General features: G+C 39.1%; 1 protein-coding gene and 1 long non-coding RNA gene across 4 annotated transcripts in view; one reads left to right on the forward strand and one right to left on the reverse strand.

Annotated features, from left to right (window-relative positions):
- The window catches only part of LOC112650463 (uncharacterized), a 51,446-nt gene extending 43,776 nt beyond the window's left edge, over nucleotides 1-7,670 (forward strand). For 2 of the 3 annotated variants that reach the window (XR_004803551.2, XR_004803550.2), the window contains 3 exons: nucleotides 1,445-1,541; nucleotides 1,979-2,080; nucleotides 7,321-7,670. This is a non-coding gene — a long non-coding RNA (uncharacterized LOC112650463). The remainder of the gene's footprint in view (nucleotides 1-1,444; nucleotides 1,542-1,978; nucleotides 2,081-7,320) is intronic. The other variant, XR_007413939.1, reaches the window with a different exon arrangement.
- Nucleotides 1-13,235, reverse strand: part of MARCHF3 (membrane associated ring-CH-type finger 3) — a 137,180-nt gene that overhangs the window by 122,342 nt on the left and 1,603 nt on the right. The window lies entirely within an intron of this gene.

Genomic DNA, 13,235 nt, shown 5'->3' on the forward strand with positions numbered 1-13,235 from the left:
ATTTTAATTGGTATTCAGAGGTCTGCCAATGTGCAAATCCAAGCAGTTCAATTATTTTGCCCAACTGGGAAAGTGAGTTATCTAGAAACAAATGGGAATGACAGATTAAAAGGTTATCCTTGCTAATACTTTCAAATTGGGCTAAAGTTAGTTATACCCTGTTGAGTCTTTCCACTTAGGATGAACAATGCAGCAAGCATGGCGAGACATATTGCTTGGGCCTCTAATCTTAGCTGTGACATTTCCTGTCTCATGTTCTACCATCAATAGTGACCTACTTGCTATACCATGTGATTTTCCAACTGGGGCTTTTGATGCTCACACATGGGAAACACAATTATTTTTATATTTAGCACAAAGTGTAGCCATGAAACATTTCAAATGATTTCCAGTTTGAGATATCCACACTAATCTTATTTTGTGGTAATCTTTTTTGCTTTGTCATTTAAAAACATAATAGTTGTGACACATTAAAAACAAAGCTTTCACCTTTTTTTCTTTTTAAGCAAACAGTGCAAGTGCTACATTATGTCAGGATCCAATAAACTGAAAACTAGCAAAAAGTAAAAGACTCATGTCCTACTTACTTATCTTGTTAGAAGAACGGGAAACAAATGACTCTTGTTGAAAATGATAGGAAACAATACTGCTGGTTATTATTGAGGTTTGAAGTCTTTAGAAAAATGAAAATAACTTATTAGTGATAATAAAAGAGTAGACAGAAGCCAACACTCAGAAATGGAATGGAAGTGTACAAAATCACAGGATTTATTAGGTAGAATTACAGTCAAAACTAAAAAAGTCACCAAAATGCAATGCATAATAAGATTTGAATATCTAGCAAGAAATCCTTCCAATACAACAAATTATGTCTGACCAATAATCAGGAAAGTTGATTTACCACGCAAAGTAAAACTGTCACACATAGCTTTCAAAATTAAAAAGCCATCAATATGAATTTATGTCTGTCTGTATGCATGTAACATAGCAAATGACTGTTCACAATTTTAAGTCTTGCTAACTTTGATCCACAAACCCTAAAAAAATGAACAGAGGGTCCAACAGTCTAATGAAGAGTATTTGTTCCATATCACTTATGAGCAAGTAGATTCCCAAAACTTAATGTAATCTCCAAAACAGATGCCAGGAGTCTGCAATACACTGGTTTCAGTGAATCTCCTCAACTCTGTGGCTACACCAGCTCAAAAGCAGCTGCTTTTGTGAATCATAAAAGACCTTTCAAAGCACAGTGTGTTCACACATGGAAAAGCACATGTTCTACTTTGCCTCTGCCAAAGAAGCTTCATTGCCACCGCCCCCCCCCCCCCACAAGTACTTGGGAAATATTCCAGCAATATGTGTGTACCCATTATGGATTCTTTCTCATTGCTACTGCTTTTGCTATACATTTTGTATAACCTCATGCTGTTTCTCACCCACACAGCTTAGAAAGAAAAAAAAAAAAAAGGAAGAAACAAAGCCTTTGTCAAGCCATAAAAGGGCCAATCTACTGTATATGAAAACTATCCTGTCAAAGGCAAGTAAGTCTCTCAAGAGGTTATATAGACCATGCACCTGCCTAATTTAAATAATAATGATATGTTGACCCATCCCTTTAATTACTTATCTCCTTGTCACTTGGGCCCTGATGGGCTCTTACCCAATTATACACACCCAAATTTACCCAGGTTATAAAGTGAGGAAGAAAGGGGTCCCTGCCAGGATATACAGGAGGAAAGTACCATGTGAACAACATCAAAATATCTTCTTCCCTTTCCTGCCCATTCAGGTTTTTCTGACTTGTCTCTGATGTAAAACATAAAAACAATCTAGAAGAACTAGATTAAGAATTACTGTCAAATAGAGATGTATTCCACTCACCATAAAATTTAGATCTGCTTCTGGAAGTCTGATACAAGAGAGTTTAGCTGAGAAGCACATTTCATAGTAATTATTCTAACAGGTTTTTTTTCGATAGGGGATAGCCCCAGAAGGCAGAAAACGGTGCCAAGCAGGTTTAGACTAATACTCTGCATGAGGAAGATGCTGTGGTTGGCGAGATCACCTGGGGAAAGATCTGGTGAGGATGAGCAGGGTGGAGGGGAGCATGGCATTCCTATTAAAGGGAAATGGTGATCTATTTGGTTGAGTGGCAAAGTCACCCTGGAAACCTCAGAAAATAATGGTTCACAACATATTTAGCAAATGACACAGCAGCCCACAGAAAGACAGGGAAAGGAAAGAAAAACACAGAGGCACATATTTTAGGTGAGAAGATCCTGAGCTGAAAGGCAGAGAAAAGCAACCTCAGGAAGGTACTGCCTCACATCTGCCAATCCCCCCCAAATTAACAAGGGAGGTAAAATATTTTTCAATTTGCACCTTCATAATTACTTCAGAATAATTAAGAACATAGTTCTAGGAATAAATTATTTTAGTAGATACATGCGTTCAAATGAAAAATTACGTGTAAGCAGAGAAAACAATTTTGTTTAAGTAAATTTGCCACTGCAAATTATCATGCAATTATAATTCTTCCAATTTACAATTTAACTTTATATGTATACCTCCAGTTTTTAGGAGTTTATGCATAACACTAAAGGAGTTGGCATCCCTAACACTCTCATCAGTACAAAAACCGCAGTTAAGGGATGCCTGGGTGGCTCCCCTTGAGTGGTTGAACGTCTGCCTTCAGCTCAGGGCATGATCCCGAGGTCCTGGGATCGAGTCCCGCATTGGGCTTCTTCCCATGGAGAACCTACTACTTTTCCCTCTGCCTATGCCTCTGTGTGTGTGTGTGTGTGTGTGTGTGTGTGTGTCTCATGAATAAATAAATAAAATCTTAAAAAAAAACCCTGCAGTTAAGAATATTACTCAAATTTTCCTCTTTATCAGCTCTCCTAAAACCTTTATGTAATACCACTATAAGTCTAACTTTCCCCCAAATAATTCTGATATCTTTATCTTATTTTGTCCTCAGATAGAGAGAAAAGTAGATTTTGTTAAGTTTCCAGATTTTATAGGAGAAAATTCTGAAGTGCATGTACTCGGCTCAATGACAAGTGTGATCCTTCCTGAGTCCTTGTATAGGAGCAAAAGGCAGCCTAAGGATTATCAGAGGTCAAAACTTCTAAATATTCATTTCTTCATTAACTTAGTCATTGATTTTTCATTCATTTTACAAATGGATCCAGGCTCTCTGTTCCTGTAAATTATTCTAGTAGAAACAGACAAAAACAGGTAGACAGGCAGGTAAATTATATAAGATTATGGCAACTACAATAGAGGGCAGGATGATGGTGCAGAAATAGAGGATGGGGGGCAGAGCTCCTCTAAGTAGATCAGATGGGATGGTCCTGGGAGGGACCCATGAAGGCGAGCCCTAAAGGGAAAGAATGTAGCTACAGGCACAGGTGCCGAGGATGTGTGATCCAAGCAGAGGGCACAGCAGATGCAAAGGGTCAGAGGTGAGAATGAGACCAGTGTATGTGGTTGGAAAACTAGTGAGGGCAAGAGGGTAAGTAATGAGGTCACAGAGATGGGCAGGATCCCAGCACTCAAGGCCCTGCAGGCCATGGTAGTCTTAGGATTGCCGTCATCTTAATCGTCATCATCTTCTTTTTTTTTTTTTTTTTTTAGATTTTATTTATTCACAAGAGACAGAGAGAGAGGTAGAGACAGAGGCAAAGGGAGAAGCAGGCTCCCTGTGGGGAGCCTGATGCGGGACTCGATCCCAGGACCCCAGGATCATGCCCTGAGCTAAAGGCAAGACACTCAACCGCTGAGCCACCCAGGTGCCTCTTGGGACTGTCTTCTGAGGCACAGAGAAGCCATGGAGAGTGGGGGAGGGACACAGGCTGATGAACCTAAGCCAAAATCCTATCTTAACCACTCAGTAGCTGAGTGAGCTAAGCAAATGACTAGCTCCTCTTGGATGTTAAATTCCTAATTTATAAAAGGACACTTAATAAATCATAGCCAGTTACAATCATTGGTAATTATTATTATTGTTAATGCTATGATATGTAAATAAACTTAATACAAATGTTTATATTCAAGTAGACCTACACTGCAAAATAATATATCTGAAATACAGCACTGAGAAATCAGCAAATTGTTTTAATCTTTTTTATTCAGGAAAGATCATATACTGACTGAGTACGAATAGACATAAATTAGTACATTTAAATTCATTAGGGTTTATTGTGATTCTAATCAGAATAATTATTGATCTTGGCTTATTTTCTGTCCTTAATTAGTCTGCATTGTGGCTTTTCTCTCCCTGTCAATCTAGCCTAGCCACCTTGTGTCCAGAATATATAGCATTTCAGTGGTACCTACCAACTACACAGTAGTCATAAAGGGAATTTCAGAGTTACTTTCCAAGTCACAATGTATAGCAGACACTTATAGTTGCTTGCCAACATCTATAGCCCCCTCACTCCCAACACACTTCTTTTTTACTAACAGAATCCTAATTTTGTTCAAAGTCACCTCTCCCTTCCCGGAAGCAATGATGGAGAACATCTTGCTAGTGACTGATGTAGAGATGGAGCATGTGATAAGAAGACAGGACTTTGCAGACTCTTCTCAGTAATATTTTCATCTCCTTCAAAAGGAGACCCTGAGTGGGGATGGTCCATTTTCTGTCTCTAGATATTATAATGCCTATGAGTGACATCTGAATAACTGCAGCCATCTTGCCAAGAAGATAAGAACCAGTCTTAGAGTAGAGTGGTCCCTAAGGATGACAGTGGTAGAAAAATGAAAGGAACCTGTATTTTAATTTTAATTTTTTTGAACCTGTATTCTTGATGATGTCATTGTGCCACTAAATCAATTAATCCTGCTGTCTGCTCAACTTGTCACATGAGACAATACACTTCCTTAATGTGTAGGTCAATTTGAGTCAGCATCTTGTGTTGTGTGCAGAAGGTTTCCTGGCAAGGGTACCACATCACCTTTACATGGACATTTCCATTTGGAAACACCACTTGCTTATTTGTCTCTGGGAAGCTCTAGGAATGGAACAAGGACTTCTGAATCTAACTCAGTAGAGCTATATAACTTCTGGATATGGGATGACACAGTGTTTTCATTTACAATACTAGGATAGTCACCTGGAAAAGCCCAAGGGGAAAACACCCCAGAAATCACAACAGGTAGATGGTGCTTTGGCCTTTCACTTGCCTAGTTCACTTTCACTTTCACCTTTCACTTGCCTAGTTCATAGGTTTTTCCCTGAACACCTAAGTGAAGTACACTCCTCAATGGGCTTATATGTTCTATAAAGCTTCCAATTCTGAGTTCTTATCCAATTAAAAGAATTCTAACAGGGACCAGGTAGGAGTAGAACAGATCCCAGGTACAGGTCAGAGACTAAGAAAGCAGAATACCACACTCCACTGGGACAAGAGGATTAAGGGGAAGTACTCCAAAGAAGAGGTACAATATTATGATTTATAATCAGGAAACAGACCTGCCTAGAAAGGAAGGGGGAAATATCATAGTCATAATAGGACACTGGCTATCTTTGTTTCAGCTATGTAGAATTATTTTAAAATTGAAAATATTCAGGACTGGTAAAATAAAATATCCATCTCAAAAAAAGCATAGATGCTAACCAACTGTAGAGGGAAAGGTTGGAGTGCGATTACTGCTGGCAGAGCAGTTAGTGGGGGTTGGGAAGGAGGTAAAATAAAAGATCACATAAATGTCTAATGGTTCACACTAAGCAAAAAGCAGTATGGCTTGAAACCAAATTAGCCATTCGAGTCTAATTAGTATTTTTTCCTATAAGAAAAGCACAGAATTATAAATTTAGTCCATAATGGAGAACAGAAAATATAAGGCACACAGATTTCATAATTTTGTACAGTATCTGAGAAACATTACTTACCAAATAGGATGAACATTATAACTGGTGAAAATTTGCTAAGAGGCCATAATTAAGACAGAATGGCAAATGGTGCCTTAGCTCTTGAAAGGGTCACTATCAGGATTCCACTTAACATCTTCATTACTGAACTGCAGCAGAAATGGGAATTCATTCAATATAAGGATGGTGTCTAATTGTGAGACATTGTCAAGGGCTAGAAAGTGGCAGAAAAATATCTGCAGAGGTTAGAAATAACACAGCTTAAGTAGGTGGATCAGACTAAAGAACTTGAAACACCAAAAAAATAAAAATTAAGTTAAATAAACAAAGGAGAGAAACCTAAAACTCACTGACCTGAGTTCTGAAGGAAAAGCGAAAAGTGACAACTGTTTATGTTAGCTAGAAGGCGATGGATGACCCAGTCTCAGAAGAGAAATCATCCATGGTTAGTTAGAACAACAGATTAAGAACTTATCAGCAAAAGATGCATCAGTCCACATGTCGTCCTATCTGTAAAGATATCAGGGGAGCCCTACCCTTTTCCGTATTCAGTGTATACCTGTTTGGATATTTGTAGAAGGGGTCATGTCCTTGATTGTAATGAACATGTCTATTGCTAGCAGAGGCTTGTGGTCTTGTTTTTTAACGCCATCAAAAGGGACCAGAGGGCAGTAAGGGTGATTAAGCAGGTAAGGGGGGTGTCACGGGCAAGTATGGGTAAGGTGGTAAAAACTGAGGATTTGCGAGGCTAATTCCTTTATAGCTGTATTTAGAGTGTTTAATATCCCAGAGAGGAGAAGCTGCATTAAATGGGATCTTCTCCTTAGCATTGGAAAGACATACTGGAATGTTCTAGGAAAGTCCTTTGGAAATGGTAAAAAATGCAGTTAACTCCGGCAGGGAAAAGATGAATGGGAACACTGATTATAACAGAGACTTTATAGAGGAGAGTTCTTATGTGAACAGAAGGGAAAGGGGATGTTAGAAGAAAACATGAGTGGGTGGGTAGGGCAAAATGAAGGAGAAAAGTCAAAATCAGGAAAACTTACCAGGTTAAGAATGAGAACTTCCTGGCTGTGAGAACCTCAGTTTGTGGAACATATTCACAAAGTCTAAGAGGAAGATTTGGTATATGGGACTCTGAAATACAGATATGAGAAAATACCACATGGAGAACCTCCACTGGTCGCAGGGACGGGGATGGGTGGTGACAGATTCCACAGGCACTTGCCTGCCCCCCTCATGAAGCCATCCTCAAACTTTCCCAGCCATGAGCACCCAGATGAAAGCAGAAGCCTTGGGACAGGCAAGGGCAAGTGCTTCTTACTTAAAAGATCCAAAAGAAACCAGTGAGTCCATGACCTCATCTTCTCTGTTGCCTTGAACGTCTAAATAACTTTTAGATGGAATCACTCAGCTTTCTAATGATATTTTCTTGGCAGGTACGAGAAGAAAGCACCTATGTTAACTGAGGCTTAATCTCCCAGATGAAACGAAAAATGGGAGTCCCTTGATCTCTGGCAGTCATTTAAAGTACATTAAGATCTCACATAAAAGGACTATCCTAAAGGCCCCAACCTCAGGCACTTACGCTTCATTTGGCTGTTCTATCAACTCCACCTGGACACATGGTCCACACAGAAACTCAGTAAGCCCATCTGAGGTAAAAACTGAGGGAAGAACTTACCTAAGCCATCAAATTACATCATATACACAATTCTATAGGGGATGCTTCTTGAACAAAAGGAGATTTGAAGATGAAAAACATGATAAAAGTCTCTGAAATTAAAAATCTGCTGGAATTATTATTTTCTTTAAAAAGCTTCGCCTCACAAATGTCAAGTTTCCCCACTATGCTGGGCTTTGGTTATCAGCAGCGTGGAGGGCCAGCAGCCACGTAGTTCCTCCATGGCCCCCACACCTCCCACAGCTGAAGCTAGCTAGTTGGTGGCCCTGGATGGCCGAGGGAACCAAAGCTACCTGACTTCAAAAGATGTGAGACTCAGGCTGTCCCAAGTCTCAAAGTGGGCCCCATAAGTTAGCTGCCTGTTCAAGATAGGACACAAGGGGTATGAGAACAAAAAAGGAACCAGGGGGCATGGCCTAGACTAGTGGACGGGGAGTGGGGGGTGGGGAGGTGGAGTTGGGAGACATTTCCGAAGATGTGACAAGAGGAAGAAAGGCAGGAATGGATGATAGTTATTCAAAGCACTGAGACACGGGCTAGAGCCAGAAGTCTGGCACTCAGATTCAGTTATGGCTACATTTAAACTAGTGGTGAGTACCTGTGTACACATCCTTTGAAGGCCTTACAACTGTTCACCTGTGATTCTTTGCAGCCTCTAGTGCATCTAACAACTAGTTCTTAAATACTCTTTCTCGAAGATGAGAGCTATGGGTCTCTGCCCTCCGGGAGCTCCCAGTCTGGAGGGGGTGGAGTTACAAGAGGTAAGGTTCTGTAACAGTGTACAACCAGCCCAATGATGGACGTGGGAAAGCTTCCCACAGGCGCTAATACTTGAATTGCATTTGGAGTTAGTTAAGTAGAAAAGAGGTACTACCCATGATAGGTACTCAGTTACTGTTTGCTAATTAATTTTGATTTGTTATAATTACTTGGAAAATCGTTCAAGGACGAGGAGCTAGTTCTTATCACCACTGTTTTCATTACTGTCAACGAAACGTAAACCTATTTTAGTGTCTAAGGATATAATCTGAAAAAATACTATACCATATCTTTGGCTGAGATGAGTGTACATATAATTTTTCTAATTATGAGGCATCTTCTTGTTCTACTTATCTCATAGCAAAAAGTTTTAAAAGCTTTTGAAAAGATCACATTTTGCTCACTTGAAATATGTGCGTACATTTTAGCATAAAATATACTTGGCAGCTGCTAACATAATTGGATGGCTACGCCTTGCAAAAACTTGATTTCTTTTTAATCAAATTTTTAGAACCATACTGGGTTTCTTGCCAGTGTTACAATAGTGAGCAATAAATACATCATTAGATCAATGGTGTTCAGATGATGGATTACTCCAAAGATACTTCCAGCCAAGAAGAATAAGCCCATAGTTTCACTGTGCAAAGATTAATAAAATATTGTTTAAAACATAGATACTCGGTTAATATAACAGGGAAGAAAACACTGCAAAATAGAGCACAACAGCCATGGGTTTATAATGTAGTGATATTGATCACGATTTTCCTAAGTACTCTAGAGCAGCCACATCATTATATATGCCTCTGATTAGACCCAGAGATGAGAAGGAAAAAGTCATAAAAAAAAAAGGAAACTAACCAGAGGAAGGCCTGCTGCTATAATAAATTATTTAAAGCAAGCAGGGAGAGCGGGTTGTGAAGACAATATAAAACAGAATCCAATGCCCCCAAGAAACCCCAAACCATCAGCACCTCTATAAATTTCTTACCACTCTGTCTGGCATTTTACTGGAGGTGCTTCTTTGCCACCACTCTCCCCATTCCATCCAACCCCAACCCTTCACTTTTTGTCAGTTCTTTTCTCAGAGCTTAACATTTGTTTTTCTTCTACAACCTAGGATGCTGTCTTCAGTTCTATTTCTCAGCTTGTATCAGAAGAGTGTCTGTCTGTGAGGCCACAGATGAGTGCATCTGTCACTTCATTCATCTGGATCTTAAATTTCCCATGGAAACTCTAAGCTCAGAATATCTAATATGACACACTTATCAACATGACTTTGATATTCTTCTTCTCCTTTTTCTCTTACTATTGTTGTAGTTAAATCCACAAAGGGAAAGGTAGGGTAAAACTTCTATAGCTCAGTGGCTGTTCTATGTCAGAGGATGTGACTAGGCCCAAAGAGACTTGTAAAGTGAAGGCAGAAGCTTGAAAGGGCATGTTGGAGGAAAAAACAGTCAAAATGGCTAAACTTTAAGTATTAGGAGATATTAAAGCAGCAGATTGACTTGAAAAGTAGATATCTTATAGGTAGAGTTTTCATGGAAGTAGGGATGGGGAAAGCAGGGTAAAAAAACTAGAAAAGCATCTGTCAAATTCTTTTTACCAAAGAATTTTGTCAAAAGTATGCCATGGGAAAAAAAAAAAAAAAATTGTTGCTTAGAAGCTTGCAGTGACCCATGGCCTAGTTTCAAGAAAAGTAGCATTCTACCATAGTTTTTTAAGTAGGCACACAAATCCGACTGTGTAGTCAGGAGCTGTGATTATACCTTAGGCTTTAAAAATGTTCTAGGTCCATTCATCAAGCAGAATCTGGGCAAATGAAATATAAACAACTCCATTCTGCCAGCATAAAAACATGACTAGCAGCCTAACAGGACTCAAAAGGCACTTGGTGTAGGTCTAAAATATGAATCCAAAGAATTCTACATATAGGCTTTGCTGGATTGCGCTCTGTGACCTTTAGCAAGTTATTTGCCATTCCCGGTTAAACCTGGCTGGTTACAGTTTGGGTCATTGAACCAATTATCATATCTGGTGGCAAACTTTATAAAGAGAACTATTTCAAGGTCACATTCAATATAAAAATAAATTTGAAGAAAGAGGTAAAAAAAATTGTATATGATACGAATGACTAAGCATAATCCTATCATATCACCATAATGCTAAATAAAAATAATTCAAATGCAAGGCCAATTTCTCAGTTATTGGTGTTATCTTTGAATGTGGAAGACAGTTCTCAGTTATTGGTGTTCTCTTTGAATGTGGAAGACAGGATCTAAATATTATTCGTTTGCGGCTGCTGTTTGCTCATCTGTAACAAAGTGGGAAAAGAATGATTGTACTCAAAGGATTGTTACGATACGTGACCTATAAACATGCCAGCCAAGTGCTCCTTAAAACAGAAATTGCTCTCTGAAAGTCCCAGTAATGATCCAGTGGCCTGGAACAACCCCAGTTCAGTTCCCAGCCTCTCCATGTCCTTTTGTCGTCAGGCAAGTAAATATTCCAGGCACTTCTGGCCTCTGAGAAGTCATTAGGTTCTTTAAGTACATGGATGATAGAAAGAGGGAAAAGCAACAACTTCTGAAAGATCCTTTCTCTTTAAAGCTTATCTAGAAGTTTTAAATTGAGAATTATGCCAGTCTGAAGTGAGAGAATAGATCCTGAATGTCAGTATCAAACTGTAAATAAACACTAACTGGCTATAATTACTAAGTCGGAATTCCCACTGATTTGAAAAGAGAAGTAGCGATCAATTTTCAACCCGTCTCTCTATGATGCTGAAAAGATCTATCTATCCAATTAATTGGACTGCTCAAAATACTTCTAAGATGAGTTTTGGAAAATGGGGACACCGGGCCTCTGGATAGGTGTCTTGGGACACCTTCCTGATCAAGAGGCAGATCGGCTACAGCTTCCCAAAGAGATGCTTGACCTTGGGTAAGTCTGTACTAGTCCTACTGAGGTTCTAATCCCCAAGTCTGGAATGGCTTTGGAGTCAAATGAAGTTCTCAAGGACTGGGATTCTTCTACTCTCCGGGATAAATGTCCAACAATGTGAGTTATGACTGGCACAGTACCTCAGAGCACCACAGAAACCCACTGGACTTGGAATATAGAATGGAGGGACTAAGATTGGAGAGAGGTCTTAAATTACCTTACTTCCAGAGAGACTTCCTTAGAATTGGGGCTAACTTGGAAGAGAGATAGCTGAGGATTCCAAAAACACTTCTGAACACAGAACAAAAGGTGCCACTGTTGGGGACACAGTGTTAGAGTGTTACCTATAAATTTCACAAGGCTGGTAAATGCCACCTGGAAATATCAGCACAATTACTTGTTAAATTAACCCACAATGGTCCATTTTGTTAATTAACCTACTATTAATTAACTCACTATGATCATTCTTTTATATCATAAACACCATCCCAAATGTTTCTCAAAATGTGGTAAGGGGATCCGTGACATCAGAATCACTTGACGGAGGGGGAGGAGGGCGGGGGGCGGGGGAGAGGGTTGCTTGTTCAAAATACAGATGATTAAACTCTACCCCAGACTGCTGAATCAAATCCTAGAGATCAGAATCCAGCTCACAAACTGAATTTTTTGGGATCCCTGGGTGGCTCAGCGGTTTGGCACCTGCCTTCAGCTCAGGTGATCCTGGAGTCCTGGGATTGAGTCCCACATCGGGCTCCCTGCATGGAGTCTGCTTCTCCCTCTGCCTGTGTCTCTGCCTCTTTCTCTCTGTGTGTCTCTCATGAATAAATAAATAAAATCTTTTAAAAAAAAAAACTGAATTTTTTTAAGGTTTTATTTATTCTACAAACTGAATTTCTAAGGACAAACCCAGTTGATTCAGATGATCCTTATCAAGGCAGGAGAATTATTTTGTCTTTGTAGTCCATCAGAAATTTAAAGTCACTCACGATTAGGAATATGTATATTTTCCCCAAAATGTTTTAAGTACCATAAAAATGAAAACAGTACTTCTTGTGATGAGTTCCTAAGAACCATTCCAGTTTATTCTGCCCACATATAATAAACACTAATATTAAAATGTAATTATGAGCATAAAATTATTGGGAAAAATATCAACTATGCTTCTCAAAAATATTGCCTTTATTTTGTCACTAAAAGTAATTATGTTATTAAAGGACTTTATAGTTTTTTTAAGTATCAGTCACTTGGCTGCAGGGACTTATTAAGCTGTTATACTCCTCCCATACCCTTTTAGTCATCAGAATTTTTGTGATAAAGGTTTTTTATTATTTCTTTAACTGAATTGTGAATCATTGCAACCAGTGATAAGGGTGAACATGAATTTATATCCAGGTTATAAATTCCTAAAAACATGTTTCATTAGAATTACTAAGGCAGTCTTAACTGTAGTAGATTAAATAGCCTCTGCAATAAAGCTCTGTTTACTTCTATTAAGGATTTTTTTTTTTTTTGCGCAAAACAATTCAGTTTTAATGCATTCTCTTAAGAAGCAAAAGAAAACAGTTTCTGATATACACGCTACTGCAAAGCAGTAAACCAGTGTTGCATGGTAATGTGACAAGCACCACATTTCTTTTCTAGAGCCATTTTTTTTCTCTTACAAACCCCCTTTCCCCAAACCATTGGCTATAATTATTTCACAAAACGTAGTTTGCCATTCTTAAAGAGTCAAACACTCCTCTTCTCCCTCGCCAAAATCACAAGTTCAGGCTGAATACTGATTGAAAATAGAACTTGAGAGGCAGTCTTTGTTTGTAGCATGTTGTTCCTACTAAGGGTTGCCCCCCTACCCACACTCCACCCTAGTGCTCCAACTGCAGTGACTGAAGTGTACATGCTATGTTTTAACAGATGGGCTGGCTGGCGGCTGCTGGGCTGTAAAACAGGAACTCGGAATCTGCACCCAGTGGT

Source organism: Canis lupus, chromosome 11 (assembly GCF_003254725.2).
Source record: "Canis lupus dingo isolate Sandy chromosome 11, ASM325472v2, whole genome shotgun sequence".
In the NCBI taxonomy this organism is placed as follows: domain Eukaryota; kingdom Metazoa; phylum Chordata; class Mammalia; order Carnivora; family Canidae; genus Canis; species Canis lupus.